Source organism: Paroedura picta, chromosome 4 (assembly GCF_049243985.1).
Source record: "Paroedura picta isolate Pp20150507F chromosome 4, Ppicta_v3.0, whole genome shotgun sequence".
NCBI lineage: Eukaryota > Metazoa > Chordata > Lepidosauria > Squamata > Gekkonidae > Paroedura > Paroedura picta.
The window spans coordinates 72727791-72753604 of record NC_135372.1 but is presented as its reverse complement, the minus strand read 5'-3'; positions in this window follow the sequence as shown (position 1 = coordinate 72753604).

The window sequence follows — 25814 nt, the reverse complement described above, 5'->3', positions numbered from 1 at the left end:
GTGGAAAAGGAGCAGGGGCGCCGCGTCTTTGACGCGGCGTCCCTGCTCCTTTCTGAAGAGGGAGGAGTGGCGGGGCCGGCTTGGCCCTAGATGGGCACTCAGACGGACCGATCAGGAGCCGCTTTGCGGCTCCTGATTGGTCCCTCCGAGTTTTTATCCCGGACAGGGCCTGCCCTAACTCCTCCCAGACAGCCCTTACTGTTTTATTTAGTCTGCGGCGCCCCGCGCTGCGGGACGTTTAAAGATAGACATTGCAGTGTTGGGTTGCTTGTTTCTTCCTGAGATGCTGTTCTGAGGCAGGCTAGGTGTGATTGAGATTATATATTTTCCAGTACCTTTGGAAGGTAAGTATCAGGTGTGCACAGGCTAAGTTGGATAACATAAGCAGGATGGAGTCTTTAATTCATTCCCATATGATCTCACCTATTCTAACCACCTTTTCCATGATGCTACTATGTGACTTGGAAGGGAGTGGGGAAAGGCACATCTCAACATTAGCCTGTATTTTTTTCCTTTCAGAGATAACAGGAACTTGATGTAGTGGTCTCAACAGGCAAATCCATGCATGGATGCAAGGACTGTTGCCTATAGCTCTAATAGTAATTTGGTCTGCATATTTCCAAAATTTGCTTTACAAAATACTGAGAAGATCACAGATCTTCCAACATTTTATCTGTTTGGATCTTGTCATTGGATTGCAATCTAGTAAGAAAAAGGCTGAGGTCAAAAGAATAGGAGGAACATTTTGGCTATTTAGAATATCTTGCTGAGCACTTGCTTTTTCCCTTCCTGTTGAGGGTATATGGCTTGGGTAAGGTCAGAGGCATAAGAGCCCTTTGACTTCCAGATGATGCTTTCAGATGAGTGTTTTAGTGCATCTTGGGAGACTTGGACGTGCCTCCTCCAAAACTGAATCCTGAAGAGGAGGCACTCGCCTGTAGCAAACACAAAGCTGCAAAAAGTACTGGCAATCCCAAATGCTTCCTGTACTTTCTCACTTGTACCCATATTTGCTGTGTTGGCTTATATTTTCACGTTGCCTGAACATGGAAATGGTTTGTCTGCATTTACAAACTCTGTTTCAATGCACATTATGGGTAACTCAGATAAGAAATGTAATTACTTGATGCCAATCAATCATGAAAACCATTTCTGTGTTTTTAAAGGGTTATACATTTTTAAAATTTAATATGGACCTCTGAGAATCTCCCAAGAAGACATTTGGGAGGTGTATAGATCATTTGTTTCAGTCAAACTATTTTTCATTTTTTGCCATTTCAGAATATATTTCATATTATATACTACACTCAGATATGAGTGGAAAAGATCCATAACCTATGTGTACCAATGATGCATGGAAACTATTAAGCCCTCTCAGGAGTGAAAAGAAATATCATCAGTATCCTTCAGTGTGAAAAATTGGATTTTCTTTACTCTGTAGGTAGTGTTGGCCACAACATCTATGAGCTGGCTGCACAAAGGTTTGGTGTACAAATGCAGAGAAATAAGAGGGGGAAGTATTCTTTCATCATTGTGTTTTTAAGTGTAACTCTAATGCTTCAAAACACAGGGTTTTTGTGGCACTTCAACAAATGGTTCCCTTTAAATGTTCTTCAAGACAGTTCTCAGAAGAAAAATAATCTCCAATACTTAATTTTTAAAAATTCCATCTGATTGTGACTCAAATGTGAACTGTGGCCCTTCCAACCGTTTAATCTCGTCAGAACAGGCTGTGGTAATCCAGACTGAAGAAGGCAATTTTGCACATGTATAGAGGCATGCTTCTTCACTCTTGTTGCTTATATTCTAGAACTCATCAGTAGAACTGAAGACACTGGTCCAAATTTTGTTGTCTTTTTATTGGAACAGCATACCACTTACTGTTTTGCTATTTTGAGACTTGTTAGTGAGTGATTTAGGATGGGAATGAAACCTTACAGTGATGAATTTTGGCCTGTTTGTGGTTCACAAACTGCAGCCTGGCCACGAACCTTCATGAACCTTTATGGCAGTTTGTAGGGAACAAACTGCTTTCTCCTCCTTTTGAAAGTTACCAAAACATTCCCACAAAAGCTTCCTAAAAATCAGAATCCTGCTCCCACAGGAACCTGCTCTCTTCTGCTGTTTAAAGGGGCTTTCTTGGGATGAGTTTTAACTGTGAAATACTTTGTGAAATGCTTCAGAGGGGCTCAGAATAGAAGCCCCTCACCTGCAGAAGGTGCTGATGTTCCACAGGTCAATGAAGCAACTGGGGAGGCTCTTAGCCTGAAGGCTGGAGTCCCCATGGCTTTTCTCTTCTTCCAAGGTGGACCAGATGCAAAGGGGAGGGATTCTCACTAGGTCCCCTGAAATAATTGCTACTTCTCCTTGGGCCTCCTTTACTCCTCAGGTGAGGGGATCTCCCCTAAGTGAGATTCCCCACCTGGTCACCCCGAAAGGTAGCAGTCTCCCTATGGCCCACTGAAACCACTGCCCCAAAGGCAAATGTGTGTTTGTGTGTAGATTAATAAGAAAAAGCAAGATTTAAAAGAATAATATATTATCATGGAGAGTCTGCTATGGGGAGAGGAAGAGAAGGCAACTGGAAACTGCTTTGAGACACCTGAAGCCTGCTGGGTGACTGTGACCCATTCCCAATTCTGTCAGACCTCTCACAGCCCCACATCCCTCACAGGTTGTCTGTTGTGGGGAGATGAAGGGAAAAGGTGTTTGTAAACCGCTTTGAGACTCCTTTGGGTAGTAAACAGCAGGGTACAAAAATCCAGCTCTTCTTCTTCTAAGGAACAACCATGAAAGAAGCATTTGGGCGCATAACATTTTATCAACAGTAAAAAAAATGGAGACAGAAGAAGCAGGGTGGACACCTGTGTACTGTGACTACCCCTTGTGCATTAGGGTAGGAAGACAAGAAGAAAATTATATTGAATGCAGAACTCGGAGGAATTGGTTCCCATGTAATATCCCCCTAAGAAGAGTTTCCAGTCTGATTTTCCTTTCACATATTTATTTATTTATTTATTTATTTATTTATTTATTTATTTATTTATTTATTTATTTATTATATTTCTATACCGCTCTCCCTGGAGGCTCAGGGAGGTTTACATTAAACTTATAAACAATACATATCTGAAGACATGGCTCTGGAAAGCTCATCTGTAACCACTATGCCAATTCCTAAAGGTCAGGCCTTTCCCATATTCAACAAACATTCCAAACCACAGGTTCTTGACACCCATATCTCCACTAGGGTTGTGCAAGGGGGGCCCAACTCGGTTCGATTCAGGTTCGGATTCGGCCGATTCGGGTTCGGATTCTGCCAATTCGGACCGATGCGGGTTCATCCGAATCGATTCAGATCGGCACGAATCAATTTGGAGCCAATGCAAGTCAATAGCACCATTGACTTATTTATTTATTTATTTTATTATATTTATATACCGCCCTCCCCGGGGGCTTGCATTGGAAATCCTTTCCCCGCCTTTCCCGGGGACTGGTGGGGGGCGGGGGTGTAAGTTGCACCCCTCAACCTTCTTGGGGAGCTCAGGAAGGGCATGTTTCAAGAAGATTGGACCAAAGGGTCCACTCCTAGGGGCTCCCAAAGAGGGTGCCCCTATCTGCTTTATAGGATAAAGTGGAGATTCGGATTCTCTATTCTGAACTTGATTCCCCATAGACTTCTATGGGGGATGGTCTTTGGGAGCCCCTAGGATGGGGACCCCCTGGTGCAATGTTCCTGAAACTTGCAGAGTACTCAGGGAAAACCCTCCCTGGGCTCCCCTGCAAGTTTCAAGGAGATTGGACCACGGGGTCCAATCCTAGGGGCTCCCAAACAGGATGCGTAAATTCAGCATTTACTTCAATGATGGGGAAAAATAATTTCAGCAGGTTAATTGCCAATTTCCTGGTTAATTAACCTGCTGAAATTATTATTTTTTCATCATTGAAGTCTATGAGGAATGGTGCCTGGCCAACGACTTCTACTTCCGCCGACTATGGATTTTGAATTTCTCCCCCCCTTCTTGTTCTTTTCTGCTGTTATTTAAAAATATATTATTAAAAAATATATTAACATGAAATACTGGTATACAAACGATTTTTAAAGTCATTTTAAGACTTTGAGTTGGAATTTTTACTAGCAGAACTAAAGGAGTATGAGGAAATGGATTTGATTGCCATTTCCATTGGCTTCAACAGGTGGATGGTGACCACTGACAGAGCTCTTTTAGTTGTGGCCACACACCTGTGCAATGCTCTTTCCACTGAGACTGTCATGGTACCGATGCTATTCTCTTTTTTTGTGTCTTCATTCATAAGACTAAAATTAAAGGCTGTACTTTTAGTATGGCCTGCTTTTACCCTGAGAACTGTCTGAAATTTATCTTAAGCTGCTCAGTGCTGTATGCGTTTATGATGACGGAGTTTGAAATACGTTTTAATGAATAACTTCTGTGATGTTTTGTAGTTTTATTAATCACCTTTTATCTTGTAAGCCCCTTGGGCAGGTTCCCTGGAGAAGGGACAAAGACAGACAAACAAAATACGAAGCCCTAAAACACTAAAAACTGCCTAAGTATTATTATCAATATTGTAGCATAATGAAAACATAAACATACAGTCCTCTGAACATCAACCAGGAACTCACTTTTTCACTTCTGCCTCAGAGTTTGAGAGAAGTATAAAGTGGATGCAGCCTTTTGAAATGGTTAAGGAGCACTTTCCCTAATTGCTATTCACTCTGGAAGTTTTTATCTATGACCAAGCTCATTTGAGGCTTTTCTGTTTTCTTTTTTAAAGCCTGCCTCCTCTTGTTGTGAGGTTTCCCATTTAAGGTGAAATTCATCGGCTATTCATTTGTTTTTTAATGTTCTCATGCCCTCCCTGGAATCCATGCACCTGAATTGAACCATGGACCTGTTTGATTGGTATCCTGTTCAATTGTTACTCTCTGTTGTTATTATTATTACCATTGCTATATTTCTATTTGACACAAAAAACGAGTTCAATGTATTGTTCTTTTACGTTCCATGTGAGCCACCCTGAGCCTCAGGGGAGTGACGTATACAAATATGATAAATAAATAAACAAACAAATGAGTAAACAGCACAGGGTATGTTGTGCATTTCACTGGATTGCTTCTGAACCTGGATCAATGTGAGTTGCAGTGCTAATCAATGTCTCAAAGCAAATACGTTTTTAAAGCACAACAATTCTACACAAGCCTTGTTTACTACTCTCAAGAAGGTTAATCATTCTGCAGGGATTCAACTCATCAATTTTTCTGAAGCAAACTAACCCCTGCAGACATCAGCAATGCATTCATTGAAATAAGTTACTGCAGCCCATGAACTTGATTCTGTTCTCCTTCCTTACACAGTGAGCTAAATACAAATGGAAGGTTGTCTAATTGATTTCAATGGATTTTACTTCCAAACAGAGATCACATATTTAGTCTGTGTTTTCAAAGGCATTATTCACTAGAATTAATGCTTGACCTTCACATGATAGAGACTGTATGTTTAAAATAATTTAATCCTGTAAGTACTCCAGACGCTGATAAATTCTTTACTGGCCTCTTTCAAGGTGATTTTCTGGTGATTTCAGGGTAGTTTGTTATTTGGGAATGATTGTTATATCTTTAACATGTCCTGGGAAAAAGCACATGAAGTCTGTGAAAGTTGGTGAGATTTCTGCACTTGCAAAATGGGCTATTTAACATGATGAATTTAATCAACTTTGCAAAGCATATCCAAAGCAGCCTTCTTAAATTTAGGTTTCTGGAATTCTTAATTTGAGATTATTGTAAAGAAATAGTTACAAATAACTTGAATATTTGTACAGTAAACCAAATCTATATACTGTACTTATTCAGGTTTGTAATAGTATTGTCTACATGAATTCCTTTCTGCATGACATGCGGAGATGTATTCTTGTCCTGATTAACAGGGATGAGCCATATTCAAGAATTTTAAACTCCATGATTTACTTAACAATGCAGGCTACATTTGCCTCATGCAAGCAAATAATCTTCAGGATTATTTTGTTTGGATTTGTATTTATCTTATAGATTCTATTTGTCTTCTTCATTAATGTTACCACATGTGTTTAGAATAATTATCCTATTCAACATTAGTTTCCATTGACTACAACATTTATTCATTTAGAACATTTTTATGCTGCCTTTCCATGCAATCAGGGTCCACAAGGCAATAAATGTTTTTTTAATTAAAATATTTAAACAACAGTTAAAATAACACCCATACAAAACTATTTCTTGCTTGCTTTGTTTGCCTTCCACTTATATTAATGAAATTCACAAAAACCATATCCTCATCCACTGAATCTTCCCTCCCAAATTTCAGGAAACCAGGAGATAGTGTCTCTGATTTATAAATTAAAAATTTCGGGGGGGGGGTTGTTATTTTTCCATTCAAATTGGGCATAGACCTTTGCATCTGGTATAATCAGACGGGTTAGCAATTACAAACATAACAGGGAAAAGTGTAACACTGTGATTTCATTATTACACAGTCCCTCAGGGCCTAACTATACAATAGACTGTCCTCATGTCTCTTACCTAGGTCTGCCCCGGAACCTGTTACCAGATGTGTGCTTAGAGTCCGGTGCTTGGACTTTAGTTTCCATGCATGTGAGGTTCTGATCAAGTTTGCAGGGAAAAGGAACTTAGGCCTTCCCCATGCCATTTTCCCAGCCTAAAATGACCCCAGGCAGTTACTATCTGACCATTTGCAGTAACATATATATGTATGTTTCCCCAGCAGGGAAAAATAGCCGCTCCCTGGGGTCATTTCAAATTGGAAAGCTGTCATAGGAGAAGGCATGAGTTCCCTCTCCCCACACAATCCCAATTGTCACCAGGCCACTGTGTGTCTGTAAATTACTTTATGTGCTTGGAATTCCCAGTGCATATCTGGTCAACAGGACTTGGGATGGACCCATGGGGACATTTATCATGCAGTTTGGTCCTTACTGACTGACATAAAGGTGCCTGACCAGGCAGGCATTATTTGGTTCTGTGGAATTCAGAAAGCATTCCCTGACAGAGGAAAGACAGGCAGAGTACTGTGCACAGAAAAAAAAATCTATCAATGCAGTCTTCTTGGGTGGCAAGATCAAGGTTGTTTGATGAACATAGCTGTTTCTCACTGCTATTCTCTGGCCCATTATGCACGGCCGCCGAAACGGCGATTTCGGGTCACGTGGAAAACGCGGAGGGGGAAGACGCGACGCATACCGGTTATGCACGGGGCGGGGCGCGACGGCGGCAAAACCCAGAGTAACCGATTATGCACGCGCCAATCCGGGCGCCGCTTCTGGTTGCGCCCCGCTCACCCGGAAGCTGCGCTTTCTTCCGCGTTTCACTGACGCGGCTTTTTCGGCGGCATGCACCGAAGCTGCAGCCGGTTGCAGCCGGCTCCGTGCGTTATCCGTGATTTTAGTCGCCGCCATTCCACCCCGAATGTGCGCTAAAACCCCCGTGCATAATGGGTCTTAGTGACACATACTCAGGCCTCCTTTCTCTCCCCATCCCAGCTGCCCTGACTCTTGCCTCAAGGAGCTGAAACAGTGCTGAGGGATTAGCCACCTTTCCTTTTTAAAATTCCAATGTAGTTAATTTTCCAACTTGGATTAGTTACACCAACCACATTCAAGAATTAAATTTGGATTCTGATTCCTTTCTATCTGAATTCGGAATATGTGCTTAATTGTAATCGTCTTTGTACTCTGGTAGGTCACCATGTTTGTTAAAATCAGGAATATGGACACTAATGTTTTGTTAATGATATATAATATTTCCTGTCTTGTGGACTATAGAGGACACTAAAGGAGCAGGGCATATGAAGCACAATGTGGTTCAAGGTGCCAAGGTGCCTCAAAATATACTGTAGTTTTGATGTGCCCTTGTTTGATAGTAGACACAGCCTAACAGTTAATTCAACTGTGACTTTCTGCATAAATGCTGGTGCTGTCATTTTTAACACGGACCTTAAAGGAATAACTTTAAGAGAAGTTTCAAAAAATGCCTTTGCTTTCTCAGCGTGATGGTAACATTTAGGCAGCCTTATGACATGAATATGAATCCTGACAAGAGTAGCAGCATCCTCTTGTCCTCTACTGAGAATTCCATAAAGACAGTTATAAATAGCCTTGATATGGAAGCCTCGAGAAATGAAAATTGCAATTATTCACTGAAACAAAGTTCTTCTCACTTTCCTTGCTTGCTGCACTGTAGATGATAGAACAATCAATTAATCATTCCTGAATTAGAATGGCCATTGGGAAAAGTTTATCCCCTCCTCCCACGCACCCCAAATACTTCTTGAAACTTCACAAAGGCATTTGGAAGTGAAAATGACTGTGAATGTGACTGGGGAATATCACTAATACTATATGCAAGTCCTTGATGGGACCGCACTGTATACTTGCTTCCACTACTGACAATACCCCCTTCATTTATTTTCACACAGTGCTTTGCTTCTTTAAAACAGCCAATCCATTACAGAAACTGTCTTCTCTCAGGATTGCTAGGTTTCCCTAGGAATCTTTGTTGAGGACTTCATTAACAGCGTTAAAAAATATTGAAATACTAGTAGCTGCTGGTCATGCTGGCAGTCCAAGTCATGGGTGCAGGCCGTCGCCACTGTTCCTGCAGGGGTGCCGAGGTGTCCCGTCCACTGCCACATGGAGTCCCAATGGGGCTCAGCCGGCAGGCAGCTCCAAGCACTGTCACAGCCTCCTCATGGGCGTACCATGACCAACTCGCTAGCAGGGTGGTCCTGGCTCAGGCAGCAGTAGCTCCCATGCAGACGTGCCCTCCTCCAAGCTTCCCTTGGCTCAGTGACCAAGCTTCCCTCTCAGTGACCTGCCCCAGGGCGCTCGCTTCTCTTAGTCGTTGTGAAGTTGGAATTTAACCGCACCTCAGCAGATTGGCTCGAGGCGCAGGCCTGCCCTCCAGGAACTGTCTGGTGGCAAGGCTGGACAAGTGGCTCATTTGTGCCAACTGGGGGCAGGCCCTCTAGGGGCCAGCCCAATCCAGACTGGGCGTGTCCGGATTGGGCTGCTGGAGTGGTGGAATCCCTGGACGGTAAGGGGCTTCCTGTCCCGGACAGCACCCAGACAGTCAGCTCCTGACCTGGACAGCGCCGCCCAGATGGCCCTTTCAGAAATATAAGAGGAACCTGTGGTAAGGATATGTCTACCTGTGTATCTTTCTATGCAGAAGTGTTGATGCTCGCAAACAATCCTCTATGATCTATGATTGCAATTGGACTACAAGCAGCACTCGGGGTTGCACCCTTACTTCAGTCTGAAACCCAAAGGGTTTGGAAGGACTGGGGATTTCTTTCTGAGTAAACACAGATTAGAATAGTTGTGCATTTCCACATACGAGTAGTAAAATAACTGTTAGATGAAAGCTACCTAATTATGATTGTTTCTTGTTACTTTTAAATTAATTAATTAACTGATTGATTAATTTCTTAGTTATGAATTTCTTTAGAAAGTCTGTTTAGCTCCTGTGCTGAGTATTCGTGTGTCTGGGAGGAGGAATTGTGTTTCTAACTAGCAGTGTTTGAACATCCATTTGCAAGCAGGAAGCTTATTTTTTGATGATTGGTTTGACTATTCATCAGCCTCTTTACAGCTGTTCAGCAGGTTGCTTCACAGCATTCCTTCCTGACAGTGCAATACAGTGCCATGTCTTTTCCTGCAGACGGTCATCGTCTTCTCTGCTGAGCTACCTGAGGGCTTTTTGACATTTAAAAACTACTAATTTCTATCATACATGTATTGACTAGCATTCTAAAAAATTGTCAACATTTCTGATTTCCCAACTTTGAAAACTAAATATCACTTTTTCCTGAGGAGTCAGGGTGAAGATACAGTACACATTTTCCCTTTAAATGAAAGCTGGAAATTCTTGCATTTCTTTTTTCCTTTCTGTCTTTTTAACACCAGTCCTGGACTGATGACAGAGAAAAACACTTCAAACATATCATTTTTCCTCTGCAGAATTAGACAGGATACAAGTCAAGCCTTTTAAGTAGGTTTTTTTCCCATGGAATTACTTGGAGATGACCCAGGAAACTACAGGTCAGTGAGTCTCTTGCAGGGAAGATAATGGAGCAGATATTAAAGGAGGCAGTCTGCAAACATCCGAAGGATGACTTGGTGATCTGAGGAACTCAGCATAGATTTGTCTCCAACAGATCTTGTCAAACTGACCTGGTTTCCTTCTTTGATAAAATGATGGGCTTACTAGAACTTGATCATGGAAATGATGTTCTGAGGGGTAATCTGGAGGACTGCAGATTGGATTTTTGGATAGTTAGGTGGACAGGGAACTGGTTAGAAAGCCGCACCCGAAGAGTAGTTGTCAATAGTGTTTCATTGGACTGAAGGCAGGTTGAATTGGAGCAGGGATGCCACAGAGCTCAGTGCTAGGTTCAGTACTTTTCAACATTTTTATCACTATTCTGAATGAGGGGATGGAGGGGACTACTCATTAAATTTGTAGATGACACCAAATTGGGAGGAGTAACAAATGCCTCAGAAGAGATAGTTGAAAACTAAACATGCTGGAAAAGTGGGCAAATAACAACATCCAATTAAATTAGGATGAGTGTAGAGTTCTACACCTGAGTCACATCAGTGAGAAGCATGCACACTGGATGGAATATATACTTTTGGGTAGCAATGTGTGTGAATGAGATCTTGGGGTACTTGTGGATTATAAGCAGAAAGTGTGAGCAGATATGAGCAGAAAGTGTGATGTGGCAGTAAAATGACATATGTGGGCTGAATCAACAGTGGCATCACATCAGAACTGCAAGATGTCATAATCCCACTGTATACTGCATTGGTTAGACCACACCTGAAGTACTGTGCACAGCTCTGGAGGCCTCACTTCAAAAAGGTCATGGACAAAATTGAGAAGGTGTAGAGGAAAGTGACAAGAATGACCCAGGGCCTGGGGACCAAGCCCTATGATGAAAGACCGAGGGACTTGGGAATGTTCAGCCTGGAGAAGAGGAGACTGAAAGGGGACATGATTGATCTCCTTAAGTATTTCAAAGGTTGTTACTTAGAGGAGGGCAGGGAAAGATGCCTGTTGGCAGCAGAGGATAGGACCCACAATAATGGGTTTAAACGATGTGTAGAACGGTACCAGCCAGATAGCAGGAAAAAGATTTCCACGGAGTAATTCAGTAGAAAAGGCTGCCTAATAAGGTAGTGATCTTTCTCACACTGCTGGTCTTTAAGCAGCAGCTGGACAGATGATTATCCTGGATGCTTTAGGCTGATGCTGCATTGAGCAGGGGGTTGGACTAGATGGCCTGAATGGCCCCTTCCAACTCTATGATTCTATGATTCTACTTTAAACAATCTTACTAATAATCTGAACAAATGAATATCAAATTTCCTGTTTCTCCCTACTGAGTTTCAGTGCTTGCAATGTAGATGACAAGTTCATTTATTTAGACACTAAATTACATTTTTATTTACTTGCATCATGAGCTAAAGGCAGTTACCCTGACTATTGCCAAAAGAAAGGCACGTCTGGGAATGAAGCTAGGGACTCTGAGCCAGCTGCTGCCGTTTGTGTACTTGGCTCACATCCATAATCCTCCTTGCAGTGAATTACTGTTCTACTGTATGCTCCCAATCTGAATGCAGGCTTTAAAGATGAGTAAAAAAAGAGTGAATAAAGACCTTTCTTCTTATGCTTAAGGCTTTGACCTGGGTCTCTGTGTATAAATTCTGTTTTACTCCACTTTCTTCTAATAAGCCTCTGTATTTGGAAAGGATCATTCATGCTTCACGAAGATAGAGAAATGTACTGTAGCTGGAAATGGGCTATACATTAACTCTGAGTACTACTAATCACTAATAATCAGGGCTACATGGCACGATCAAGAACAAGAGTCGGTTCTTATATGTTGCTTTTCTCTACCAGAAGGAATCTCATAGCAGCTTACAATTGCCTTCCCTTTCCTCTGCACAACAGACACTCTGGTAGGTGAGGCTGAGGGAGACACTCTGGTAGGTGAGGCTGAGGGAGCCCTGATATTACTGCTCGGTCACAGCTTTCTCAGTGCTGTGGCAAGCCCAAGGTCACCCAGCTGGCTGCATGTGGGGAGCGCGGAATCAAACCCAGCTCCCAGATTAGAAGTCCGTGCTCCTAACCACTACACCAAGACCAGCAATTTATGGGCCTCATATCTATTTGTTAAGAGAAGTGGCTATGTATGAATTTCTTGGGGCCTTAATGGAGAAGGGGACGCTTATAATGATAGCAAATTACGTCTTAACCTTGTAGAAAAAGCGAAGGGGGATCCAAAATATTTTCCTCCCAACTACCCTAGAAAATGGTAGTCATGGGCACCTCCTTCATGATGCTAATAAAAATTACTGATAGCAGAGACTAGTGTACATATGCTAGTCCTCCGCCTGTGGGGAATTGTGTTGAGTGTGGAAGACAATTGGGAGCCTTTTGATAGTGTGCTCCCTTTAAAAAGATCTTTCTAGTGGTAAAGGGGACTGCCTCTATGCCCCCAAAGGGCAAGGGCAATTGGAATCCAAGGATGCATTCCATAGTATCCCTTCACTGCCTGCCAACAGTATTTTGAAGACCAACTAGGGTTATGAGTCATGCTATGGCAGGATGCCGCCAGCTGATTGCTACTGTTGCCCACCACTTCTCTGAGGGGCAGCATGAGAAAAAAATCATCTGTGCCAGTATGTAGCTTCTGGGTAGAATCTGGAAGTGACAATGTGTAGTTCTAGGAATTGCCAAAGACTCTATGGCAAAGCCATTGAGTTTCTGGCAGTTCCAAGAGTTACTCATTGTAACTTTTGGATTGTACCCAAATTAATGTAGTGATGTCGGAAATGTCACATGCCCCCCCTCCCCTGTTCCCACCTCTCCACCCTTCCACTGGTTGCCTGGCAATGCTAAAGACAACAAAAAAAAAACAAATATCCCCTTCCCTCAATCATCTCTTTCTTGTTGAAGTCTTCACAAGACCCAATCTGGACATTGTGTTTGGCACAGCATTGATCCCTTATTCTCCTTTCCCACATGGAATTTTCAGTGTGTCCTGGAGACTCTGTATATAACTGGCTGTGCAAGTAAGCCTGGCTGTGCTATATCCCCATCCCTTTTTTGGGATTGCTTGAGAAGGGGTGTTGAAGAGGGCATTCATACACATAGACCTCAGTGGACATGGAAGCTTCTAGATGTAGAACAGGGATTCACAACCAGGTGTCTGTAGACCTCTGGTGTCCATGGGAGCTCTGGAGGGGGTCTGTGGTATTTTCCCTCCTGCCTTAATGAACTCAGCCACAAGCTAAAGAACCAGCCATTTCCATTGCTCCCCCCCTCTCGAGAATGAGTGAGTTCTCTCCTGGTTTCTGCACCTGGAGGAGGGCAGAGCCAGCACATCTACTCCTGCCTTAAACCACCACCTGTTTCCCCCCTCAGTCCTCAAGCTTGCCTGTTAACGCACATGGTGATGTCACTTCTGGTGCATGTCACATCCAGGGGGCGTGTCAAGGAGGTGTGGCCAACTGACATCACTTCTGGGGCTCCAAGCTTAAATAATTATTTTGGGCTCCTCCATGGTCAAAAGATTGAAAAAGGCTGATGCAGAGGGTGCAGATGACCAAAGTTTTATGTATGATTATACACTAGGACTGCAAAGAGCACTATGGACTCCTGGACAAAGATTCCATCTCCTTCTGCCCCCATGATCAGAACCAAACCAAATATCATAACAAATCACTTGGATGGCTGTTACAACACATCTATAACAACAACAACAATAAAAGATCTGCATGTACATCTTAAAATTGACCACCAGCTTCAGGGTGATCCTGAAAGTTCCATGGCCAAATATGAAAGGAATTTGAATATCTTGGCCCAGGTTATTTCCAGACCCCCACTACACCCCATGCTCTTTGCAATGGAATCTAAACTTGTGAAGTGGTTCAGGTGTTGGACTGGATCTGAGAGAGCCAGGTTCAAATCCCCACTCTGCCTTGGAAGCTTGCTGGGACCATCACACACTCTCAGACTAACCTACCTCATAGGGTTGCTGTGAGGATAAAGCAGAGGAAATGAGAAATGGGTATAGACAAAAGGTAGATTGTGAAAGAAAGGGAGCAAAACAAAGGAAGAGAAGAGTGTAGCAAAGAGTTAGAGAAATATAGGAAAAGACAATTAAGGGTTTAATTTTTTTGTTTTTGTTTTGTTTTTTGCTAACACTAATAAGGCTGCCCCTTTGCAAGATTTGGATGTGCAGGAGCTGGGTGAAGGCTGCATCTTGGCATGGACTGTAGATTGTTCTTGTGAGTCTTGCCTTGCTCCAGTGCTAGCTTGGCTGTTGGGTTTACCAGGATCTGATAAGAAGTTTCCCTCAACCTCCTAGTTAAAGTTGCTTAAAGCCCCAGCAAGCAGAAACCAGAGTGTTTTTTTTACTGTGCCATGTCCTCTCTGTTCCCCTCGTGGCTGCAACCAGAACTGCATTATATTTTTTTCAAAAAGTTCATTCCATGGATGCAGCATGAAGCTGGCTTGAGGAACTCTCCAGGCATTTCTGTACATGCAAAATGTAGCTGGACAGCCTCCGAATGTTGGTGGCATATTCAGGCCCCTTCATATGACATCACCAACATCCCAAGGCTGTCCAGTAGGCGGCTCACAATTTGACCATTTATAAAGCACAATGCGGTAAATCCAGAAAACTGGATTTACCACTCTAAATTGCAAAAACCGCCGGTGAGCCACCAGTAAGCAACCAGGGAAAAGACTGTATGGAGGGGTAAACATTCAATAGTCTCAGCACTCCTGCCTTCCCCTCTCCATTTCCTGCCTTGAGTATTTTTTTCTTTTTAAAATGGTGCGATCTGTGTTGCAGCAGGACCATAAACCTACATATTCCAAACTGAAATAAAATGTTCTTTAAAGTGTCCACAATCTTGGGATCAGGCAGGCAAAACACAACCCCGCTTTTGCTTTCTGGAGTTGGGAAGTGAGATGGGTAGGGGGGTGATCTAGCAGCTTCCTCCCAATCATTCAGCCATGTGTGCACTTTGTTTTAAAACCCACCATTAGCACAAAATGTCTTTTGGGGCTTCTGTTACCTGTTCAGCCTTCTCACAACTGGGACAGGCAAAAACAGTCCAGTTTGCGTCTGCTGGAGGTGGGAAATTAGCTTGAAAAGAGCAGGGTAGGGTGTGTGATCTGATTCTACAGGGGATATGAGCAGCTTGTTTTTAAGCCTCTCGTTAGCTTAAAATGTCTTTTTGGGCTTCAGCTACCTGTCCAGCCTTCTTACAACTTGGGCAAGCAAAAGCAGTCCCATTGGCGTCTGCTGGAGGTGGGAAACGAGCTGGAAAAGTGGGAAATGGGTGATTTGGTTGCCTTCTCCCAATCATTCAGCCATGTATGTGCTTTGTTTTTAAGTGTATAATTATCACAAAATGTCTTTTTGGGCTCCAGGAACAGTATGCAGCATCTCAGAAATCTACCCAGACAGAAATAAAATGGAAAAAAAATACAAATCCCAAAAAGGGTGGCGGAATGCTATATCGTTCTGGTGTTTCTCCATAGCAACTGGGCAGGGTGGATTTTATTAAAGATTCATCTGTGGCATTACTGCATAGCAATGAAATGTCTTTTTAAAAATTAATTTTCAGGTTGTGGGGGGAAAGAAAGTTTCAGTCCACAAGAGAACTGCTGTGCTGTGATTGGTGGCTTTCTGTGATTGACAAGCCAAGGAGAGGAGGGAAAGGTTCATGTTGCTTTTCCTTGCAGCCTTGTCTGGAGGGAAAAAGCTGTGATGGAGTAGAGGGAAAACATGGGAGGGGTCTCCCCATGAGGAGGGCTGCAAACATGAGATTTACCATCCCGCGTTTGCCAGCAGGAAGCCACTGACATTTTACTACTCCATGCCCTTCATCTGACTTGTCCCTCACAAATTTTGTCCCCTCAGTCACTCCACTTCACCAGCCATATTGTGTAGTAGATCTGTATATAAACCGTCGTATGTGAATATATGTTTACCATCAAGCCCAGCAAGAGTCCAGTGGGCCCTGAGAGACAAAATAAGGTCATGGTGAATTTCAAATACTCATTGTTAAGCTCCCTGCCTGACTAAGTTCGGGTAAAAATCCTCCCCTGTCATGTTGCATAATGTAGCCTGTCTTTTTCAGAATATTAAATATTGCTGAGTTGCCTAATCACACCAGATTAATGAAGTCGCCAAGATTCATTTAGAAGGCAATTGAGAATGTCTAATTTTAATTATGGACTTGATTGCTGATGCTAAATGAAACCAAAGTGATCATTTCTTTTCAGAGGTCTATTTTTGTTGTTGTAAAATATAGTTATTTAGACAACGTCTTTTACGTCACCACATTTACAACAATGTAACAATTTTACAGTAATATCTGTAGGAATAATTTTTGTATCTGTTAATTATTTTATCTTGGAAAAGAGTTAATTAGATGCTATACTATTCAGTTATGAGAAATATCACACAAAATTCACCTCTAAGACCGTTTATGCACTGGAGGTTTCATGCTGGGTTGCAGGCTGGAGTTTTAGTCGTGGCAGGTAGCCCCACCTCTTCCTGCACCCACACGGGGTAGCATTTGGCCCAGTGTACCTCATCTGCCCCCTATTTGTGTTCCTGCACGAGAGCTAGGGCAGTAAAGTGCCCAGTGCATAAACGGTCTAAGATTTGCAAACAGACCCCCCCCCCCAATAGCAACCACACACCATTTATTTGCTTGCATTTCATGGATAAATATGAATTTAAAATTATTTCTTCCCCTCCCTCTGTATTTTCAAGAACATGGCTCTTTCAGGCCAGTTCCGAGCCATGGAAATAATATCCAAAGTCACATTATGGTGATTATATGTGATAGGGGGAAGGCTGTTCCTCAGAAGAGGAAATTTGGGGGGGACTAGCTTGCCTCATTGCCCAGGCACAATGACTTGACAAGGTGCACTCTTTGGCATTCTCTCTTGTTTTTAACAAGTAATCCAGTTGGGTTTTGACCACACGTTTATTGCAGCTTTATAAAGAAGCCATACTGGGTTAATAAAACAAAATTGGCAGTATTTAACTTGAAATATGAAAGGTGAAGACGTATAGTTCTTGCGCTCAAAGGAAATTTGAATCCTATGCTTAGATGCCCACTGAGAGATTGTTTGTGATTTAAAATTTAAATTAAAAAACCCTGCCATTCTGTCCTTATTGCAGTTTGAATATGCACAGCTCTCAGCAGGTAGGCCTGCATAAATTCTTTTACAATCTTCTGTGCCTTGTACTATGGTGAACAGCAGCTACGGACGATTGCTCTATGTAGCGTGAGGGTTCAGAATGTGTTATTTATTTAGTAGATTTTTATCCCACCCTTCCTCCAAGGAACTCAGGATAATATACTTTGTTCTCCCCTCCTCCATTTAATCCTTACAACAACCCTGTGAGTTAATTTAGGTTGAGAGAATGAGGATTCCAAGATCACCAAGCACTTAGCAAATATTGTGGTAGAATAGAAATTTGTTCTTGAGTCTTTCAGGCTGAATTCCAACCCTTTGATCCCCACATGACATTGGCTCTCATAATTAGCTTTCATTATTAAGGATGTAGCAATATATGAACATGTCATAAGGTGGGGCTTGGAGATCTTCCAAAATTACAACAGATCTCCAGACAAAATGGCTGCTTTGAAGGGTGAATTCTATGGCATTATATCCTGCTGAGGTCCCTCCACTCCCCGGAGTTTCCCAGTCATCAGAAAGGCCAAAGCTGAGAGTGAGCTAAGATTGGCCAGGGAAGCCCACTGTAACAAGAAAAGATGTGAGGAGCAAACGTAAAGTAAAGGAGGCAATAGGCCCACTATTAGGTGTGGATGGACAAACTCTAACGGAGGATGCAGAGAAAGAAGAAAGGCTCAGCGCCTATTTACATCTGTTTTTTCCCACAGGTCAAAGGGTTTAGGCACATCTAGAGATGGTAGTAGCCAAGAGATAGTGTCTGGGTGGCAGGTTGACATGGACAGAGAGGTTGTCGAGAGGCATTTAGCTGCACTGGATGAGTTCAGATCCCCTGGGCCGGATGAAATGCACCCGAGAGTGCTCAAAGAACTTTCTGGAGAACTTGCAGATCCCTTGTCCATCATCTTTGCAACCTCTTTAAGGACTGGAGATGTCCCGGAGGACTGGAAGAGAGCAAACGTTATTCCGATCTTCAAAAAAGGGAGGAAGGATGACCCGGGATACTACAGACCAGTGAGTCTGACCTCTGTTGTGGGGAAGATAATGGAGCAGATACTAAAGGGAGCGATCTGAAAACATCTGGAGGACAATTTGGTGATCCAAGGAAGTCAGCATGGATTTCTCTCCAATAGGTCCTGTCAGACCTAGTTTCCTTTTTTGACCAAGTAACAGGTTTGCTGGATCATGGAAATTTGGTTGATGTTGTTTACTTGGATTTTAGTAAAGCTTTTGATAAGGTTCCCCATGATGTTCTGATGGATAAATTGAAGGACTGCCATCTGGATTTTTAGATAGTCAGGTGGATAGGGAATTGGTTAGAGAACCGCACTCAAAGAGTTGTTGTCAATGGAGTTTCATCAGACTGGAGGGAGGTGAGTAGCGGGGTACCTCAGGGCTTGGTGCTTGGTCCGGTACTTTTTAACATATTTATTAATGATCTAGATGAGGGGGTGGAGGGACTACTCATCAAGTTTGCAGATGACACCAAATTGGGAGGACTGGCAAATACTCCAGAAGATAGAGACAGAGTTCAACGAGATCTGAACACAATGGAAAAATGGGCAAATGAGAACAAGATGCAATTTAATAAAGATAAGTGTAAAGTTCTGCATCTGGGTCAGAAAAATGAAAAGCATGCCTACTGGATGGGGGATACGCTTCTAGGTAACCCTGTGTGTGAACGAGACCTTGGGGTAGTTGTGGATTGTAAACTAAACATGAGCAGGCAGTGTGATGCAGCGGTAAAAAAGGCAAATGCCATTTTGGGCTGTGTCATACTCCCATGGTATATGGCACTGGTCAGACCACACCTGGAGTACTGTGTGCAGTTCTGGAGGCCTCACTTCAAGAAGGACGTAGATAAAATTGAAAGGGTACAGAGGAGAGCATTGAAAGGATACAGAGGATGATCTGGGGCCAAGGGACCAAGCCCTATGAAGATAGGTTGAGGGACTTGGGAATGTTCAGCCTGGAGAAAAGGAGGTTGAGAGGGGACATGATAGCCCTCTTTAAGTATTTGAAAGGTTGTCATTTGGAGGAGGGAAGGATGCTGTTCCCATTGGCTGCAGAGGAAAGGACACGCAGTAAGGGGTTTAAACTACAAGTACAACGATATAGGCTAGATATAAGGAAAAAACTTTTCACAATCAGAGTAGTTCAGCAGTGGAATAGGCTGCCTAAGGAGGTGGTGAGCTCCCCCTCACTGGCAGTCTTCAAGCAAAGGTTGGTTACACACTTTTCTTGGATGCTTTAGGATGCTTAGGGCTTATCCTGCGTTGAGCAGGGGGTTGGACTAGATGGCCTGTATGGCCCCTTCCGCTATGATTCTATGATTCAACTACAGTGTGAAGTGACTAGTTTTCTTCCTCACCATGTCTCAGTGTATTTTACAGTAAGCCTCCATCCACAGAGCCAATAAGATGGTGTCACATTGCATTGCATGCTCACTTCACCAAACCTCACAGTAAGTTAGCATCTGACTTTTCATCTCTCATCTTGAAACCATGTCTAATTATTCCAAACAAAAAATAAAACACTGCATAATTTTAATACTGAATGAAGGCTAAACAGATTATAAAACTTCTGTGACTCATTTTATCCAATCCAGGCTGAGTCTAGGATGGGTGCCTCTCACCTAACCCTAATTATACAATGAATACAAATGCCTTCTTTATCAGTTATCAAGATGACCACTAGGAAATGCTAGCTCATAGAGACATTACACATTACACATGGGTGTTTTCCCTAGCTTTTGCTGTGCATCTCTGTCAGGTTTTCTTTTTGATTTTGCATTGATTTCCTACCCTCTTCAGTTTTCAGTTTGCTGTTTCCCCAGGTTTTCTGTGACTGGTTTTGTGCCAATTTCTCCCTTATTTATTTGTTTGTTTGTTTGTTTGTTTGTTTACTCATTCATTAATTCAATCATTCAATCATTCATTTATTTATAGTTAGATTTTTATACCGTCCCTCATAACAACCATCTCGGGGCAGGTCACAATATAAGATCCATAAAATACAATATAAAACACATAAAATCCTTTAATTATACCAACAAAACCACAGAATAAAAGCCAAAAAACAGCCGAAAGAACAGATGACGGCATAATCTCTCCAACCCAATAAGTGTTCTAGCCAGGCCAACAGTCATAATCCTATTAATCCTGTCCATCCAGGGGGTGGCTTGTACACATAGGAAGGGATCCACAGATGCCATCTCTGGTCGCCTCAACCAAATGCCTGGCGGAAGAACTCCGTCTGAACTGAAGGTACTACAAAAGTATACAGATTTACTTGTATTTTCCCCTGACCCTTTGGTATTCCTCAAAGGTCACTCCCCAGAAGGAGTCTCAGAACAGCTTACAATTGCCTTCCCTTTCCTCTCCCCACAACAGACACCCTGTGAAGAAGATGAAGCTGAGGGAGCCCTGATATTACTGTTCTGTCAGAACAGCTTTATCGGTGCCCAAGGTCACCCAGCATGTGGAGGAACAGGCAATCAAACCCGGCTTGCCAGATTAGAAGTCCGCACTCCTAACCACTACATCAAGCTGGCTTTCCATGGCAGCAACTAGAAAGGAAGGGGAAAGAAGGAATCAAATATCTTCATCAGACCATATACATTTAGCTGTTAACTTTGACTTGTTGCACTCATCTTTAGAAGTCCATGGCTCAACCTAATAGGAATAGGTTGTGTATCTGCCAATTGAATTATTTCAGTTTTTGAAATGAGAAATTATGTATCTTGTCACTTGCTGAACCATGTTTGGATAACAGAACACTTGCACTTAAAATCCTGTCTCCTGAAGAAACACTGATTTAAAAAATAGCAGCAGCAGGTTTGTCCCAAAAAACTTTTCTGTTCACATTATCATATTTCAGTCATTTGGAATGTAAATTGGGAAGAATTTTCTTTTACTCACAGCTGCCCAACTGTGTGCTAGATTAATTCTCAATATAGTTCGTTTTCATTCTTAGTTGTGCACTAAACTTAGTGAGCCTCTTGTGGCGCAGAGTGGTAAGGCAGCCATCTGAAAGCTTTGCCCATGAGGCTGGGAGTTCAATCCCAGCAGCCGGCTCAAGGTTGACTCAGCCTTCCATCCTTCCGAGGTCGGTAAAATGAGTACCCAGCTTGCTGGGGGGTAAACGGTAATGACTGGGGAAGGCACTGGCAAACCACCCCGTATTGAGTCTGCCATGAAAACGCTGGAGGGCGTCACCCCAAGGGTCAGACATGACTTGGTGCTTGCACAGGGGATACCCTTACCTTTACCTTAAACTTAGTGAAAGTCAGGCAGCCCAATCCTAACATGTCAGTTTAGAAGTAACTCCAGTTCATGGTCCCCCCTACATACACAAGTGTGATATTTAAGGCTGAAGTCTAGATTTCTAAGCACAGAAGTCCTAAAAATGTACTAGAATATACCTGTAATAATGTACATGTGATAACTGATTAAAAACTGAAATAAAGATCAATGTGAAATATAAAGAATAGCTCATGGTGCCCATTTTTTAGTTATGTCATGTATACTGGGAGTGGTGATTGCTAGAAGTCTAATATAGAAATATCTTCCTCTAACATGTGGGTTGTCAACCCCCGGTCTTTGGCCCGATACCGGGCTGCCGGTGCCCGCACCTGCCTTTCCCTCCCCTCTGCAGCAAGAAACTCGCCAGGCCACGAGCAAAGTGGCCACCACGCATGCGCATCTGCGCCCTCCAGTGGGGCACAAACGTGCATGCGCAGCAGCTTCACACATGCGTGTTTGTGTGGCGCTGCCACATGTGTGCGTTTGCCCCCTGCCGGCAGGTGCAAAGGTTCCCGGGCCACCAGCTCTCCCCAACCCCCGGAAGCGGTCCTCAATCAGGAAAAGGTTGGGGATCGCTGCTCTAACAGACTTTTAGTATAGGATATCTCAGAGTAGCAAATTGTTTGGTGGTTGTATGATGCATCTATCTATCATATTTCAGGCACATTTGATGTCTCTCTGTAGTGTGCAAATTGTAGAAGAGCTGGTGTCAGGTAGGGGAAAACAGGTCCCCTTTCTCCATCCTTGCTATTATAAGAAGCCAGTTTTATATGCTAGACAATACAGGGTGATCAGTTAAAAACATGGATTGGGTAGAAACAGTGCTCTTAGTCTATTACAGACATAGGGCAGAGTTGGTTGGCTCGGTTCTACTGAAGGCTGAATTTTCCTTCATTAGATGAGGCTCCTTGCGCCAGCAGAAAATTCTTCCCCTAGAGAAAACTCCACTGCCAGTGGAACATAGTAGTTTAATATAAACCATTGGGTGCAATCAGGGGCAGGGGGGTGGTATGAGAAATCTCGCTGGAATATACACCTAAAATTAGTAGAAACATAGACTATTCATTGCTTCAAGGCTTGAGCTAGCAATTTTAACCTTTCATTAGAGAATTTTGCTTACAATTTGCTATTGCCTCTCAGACCACCAAATGGCTGAATAAGGTGAAAATTATAGGAATAGATATTTGACTTTAAAAAGGATTCCCATCTTTGCTAACTGCTTAGGGATATTTTAGCTTTTGCTGCTCAAACGATGCTGGCCTAGATAAACGGAAACTAGCACATGCAGCATGCTGACACTACTATCACCACTATAGTATTGAGGCCAGCTTTTGCTCCTCTGCACATCTCTGTACTACAGTTCATAAGAGTCTAGAAGATAAACTGCAGGCAGAGATACTATGCTGTTCAAAAGTACCCAGGGCAGCCACAGTAAAGGTGCATCACAGAACAGTTTTTGTTCTCCTGGTTCAGTGTTCTCATAAGCGGAACACTTTTCATAAAGGGAAAAAGCCAAGAAGGAGGCAACATTCTTGCCATCAGTCGTTCAAGATTCAGGACAGAAACAACTTTTAGCTGTAACAAATACCAGGTTTTCAAAACCAAATCTTATTTAGGGGCTTTAGGATAATGCAGATTAAAAAGTACATTTTATGGGAGGTTCCATATGGCATTTTGCTAGTTGTCTAATGTCCATCAGTCTTATGTGAATTGGGCCTTGTTTTCTTCTGAAACAGATCTATGCTTCCTTAGCTACTGCAACAAACTATGCTGTGCCAAAGGTATAGTGGAAAATCCCCATAAACTGAGCTTCTTTTATTACTCATTCACAGACTGGCAAAAAAATGTGAAACTGACGTCTATTCCGCACAAGGACCAATGTTGCCAATTGGTTCCTGATAGCGGAAATGCTATTTTTAATAGTGCAATTCTGAGTTACGCATACCTGCCTTTGTAGTGGAATCCAGTTGCATTTCTATCGTTCCCCACAGGGTTCTCTGCAAAAATCGCTAGCCAGGAAGCAATTTTTTATGTGCTTTGTCCCGCCCCTGACCGTCAATCAAACGAACAGCCAATGGGCGGCCGTTATCATGCTCCCGTAAAGCCCCTTTCCCTTTAAGAACAGGTTTTTTTTAAAAAAAGGAAAACACACATTGCAACGAATATGCCTTGATTCCTTGATTCCTCCTAACGTAGAGACCCATCTAGCTGGCAGCTGGCGTGTGAGCTGGTGATTCATCGTTACCACGCTCCCCCGAGTGAAAAGAACCCCCCCCCCCATGCACGGGCGCGATTTTTGGCCGAAAATAACTTGCAAACGGGACTGTGTTGTGCTTGGTGATTTAGGGAAGCTTTAAAGCAGTTCTGTGGAGGGACGGTAGCTGGAGAAGCCTTGCTGGGTGAATGCTCGCCGGTTCGTTGCTTTCTGCTCGCTCCGAGAAAAAAAAATGGCGATTGCTTCACCGGAAGGTTGGAGGAGAGAGCCAGGGGGAGGGACTTGGCTGGAACCACAACAATGGGACACAGGTCTTTTTTGCTACTGTTGCAGATTGTTTGCAATAGTGTAGCACTTTTCGGAGGGTGAATCCACTTTTCTGGATTTCCCTTTAAGCGCTACAACAAATCGCTTTTTGCGGGACTGTTTCAGGAGTGTGGCAGATTGTGTGCGACGTCGTGCATAACTGCAAATTAGTAGCATTTACAATTTGGAAGCCTTTTGCAACATTGAAGTCGTGCGGAATGGCCCTGAATGTTGAAGGCTTGTGTTACCACAGGGTTAAACATATTCCTTTGCTGAGCTTCACGTATGAATCCAGGGAGCCAGACGAACAAACTAGCACTCCTTCTGTTATACTAACTTGTTTAATGCCTTATGAGGTTGCCAAGCTAACTGCTGAAATCTGCAGAATCCATTTAATTTAGTCTCGTTCCAGGGTTCTTGTTATACAGTTTTGCTATACTACAAAAAAAGGGGCATAAGACAATCCATGACTCCAAATACAGCAATACCAAACATTTACATCAAAACATTCGGACATATTTTTGATTAAGACATTCTATAGAGAAAAAGTGAATGGGGGAATATCTCCTATGAAAAAGGGCAAGGTGGTCATATGTCAATATATGAATCATGATTTACTATCATACTGATAAACTACGGATTTTGATGTGATTTCTCCTATTCTGTTCTCCTTCCACTAAAAAATACATATACTGCAAACAACTGATAATAAAGCTTCATGACAGTTTGGTGTAGTGGTTAGGAATGCGGACTTCTAATCTGGCATGCCGGGTTCGATTCTGCGCTCCCCCACATGCAACCAGCTGGGTGACCTTGGGCTCGCCATGGCACTGATAAAACTGTTCTGACTGAGCAGTGATATCAGGGTTCTCTCAGCCTCACCCACCTCACAGGGTGTCTGTTGTGGGGACAGGAAAGGGAAGGTGACTGTAAGCTGCTTTGAGCCTCCTTCGGGTAGAGAAAAGCAGCATATAAGAACCAATTCTTCTTCTTCTTCTTCTTCTTCTTCTTCTTCTTCTTCTTCTTCTTCTTCTTCTTCTTCTTCTTCTTCTTCTTCTTCTTCTTCTTCTATTGTAGTGTCAAGGACCATTTACACACTGCAGGTTTCATGCCAGGCTGCAGGCTGGAGTTTTAGTCATGGCAGTTTGCCCCACTTCTTCCTGCACCCACATGGGGGAGCATTTGGCCCAGTGCACCTCATCTGCCCCCGATCTGTGCTCCTGCATGGGAGTTGGGGCAGTGAAGTTCCCAGTGCATAAACGGTCAAGGTTTTCAATCTCATTTGGGTCCAGAGCTTCGCTTAGTAGTATTAGTATGAAATCGTATTTGCATTTAGTACTCAACTAATCTACACTGCAAATCATTTGCACCCTCTTTGTATTTGCTGATCCTGCCCTTTTTGGTAAAGTGTGAGTAAAGCAGGGGACAGTGTCTCTGAAGTATTTAGTGATATGACATTTTAAACTGGCTGTGGACCAGAGCAGCAATTTTGTCTCCTTCTCAGTACTTTCTATTGCCTGTTATGAACTTTAGTAGCATTTGATAGTTTGTCTCTAGTAACAATAAAAAAATTTCTTGGCTTAAGTGTATGTTTTCCAGTTGCTGAAAAATATATTGAAATAGCAAGCCACGAAGAACCAAATTAACAAAATATAAGCTACACATTAAAGTTTTCCAATGTCAT